The following is a 1,171-nucleotide window of genomic DNA, read 5'->3' on the forward strand; positions in this document are numbered from 1 at the left end:
TAGCAAATCTTCCTATCTGACAATCTTTTTCTCAAAGTTTTCCTTGATTTTAGAACATAAACACTGCAAAAACTGAATTTTAATAAGGTTGGTAGACCCAGTTTTCAAGAAAAAAAAAAGTATTTTTTTTCTCTTTTTGATTTTTTTTTTTCAATATCAAAACAAACTTAGTTTAAAAAAAACATGTTAAAGTGATCTGAACCAAAACAAAAAAAAGGAATTCTTGATAAAGTCATTTCTCTTAACCAATTGGTAAATTTTTGACAGTTTTTCAAGTTTAAAGAGTTTCCCTCATTGCACGGACACTTATTTCTAGTGAACCTAAAAGTCCCTAAAACAGCATTTGTAGGTCTTAACTTTTTAGCGCGTTTTCTCCGTTTTTAAACCAGCACAGCTGCTGTTCTCCTCCAATTTGTTAACTTCTAATTCCAGCTCCAGGAAGTCTGTCAGTCTGGCTGATTGGAGGAAACTTCGAGGACATTTATCCCCTCGAAAAAGACAAACAAATGTGTAACCGTAGATAAATGAACACACAGACGAGCCTTAACACCCGTCTAGCTTCCTCCACTCTCCCTCAGGCGAGCCTTGCAGGACAGAACGACACATTATCTGCCCTCACATTTCCACACCTGCTTCCTCCGTTATGCCAAGCTGTGTCTGCGTTCATGCCTCACAGCTATTTCTGCATATATTTCTATGTGGAAACGGTGCAGAGGTAGAGTCCTCCAGCAGCCCGCTGAGAGTCTCATCAAACAGCACAGAAAAACACATTAGGTATCACGCATGGCTGACGCCGTTGTGCTGATGAGCTGTAATGTGGATGTGCAGCGCGGGTACAAATCAAATCCCTCTCATGTTTTATGTTCTTGAAGCTGCGATTCGGCTGGAGGAGGACACAGAAAGCCGAATAAAAGTCGGTTCCTGACGAACGTTCTTGTTGGAGTGCGTTTGAACATGTCAGCAGCTCCTAATAGTCCGGCGAGGACTCCCTGATGACAGAAGGACCGATGAACCTCTCCTCAGTCCTTGACACCTTATTTAAATGTGGAAGAGGAACATTAGCTTTAAACCATTATCCCTCCGCGCTCTGTTGCTGCATCGGTCTGTCACTGCACAGAATGAGACCGAAGAACTCTTTTACTTCTGCGAGAATTCATCAATTCAAATTAGG

Source organism: Oryzias melastigma, linkage group LG20, assembly GCF_002922805.2.
Source record: "Oryzias melastigma strain HK-1 linkage group LG20, ASM292280v2, whole genome shotgun sequence".
Taxonomy (NCBI): Eukaryota; Metazoa; Chordata; class Actinopteri; order Beloniformes; family Adrianichthyidae; genus Oryzias; species Oryzias melastigma.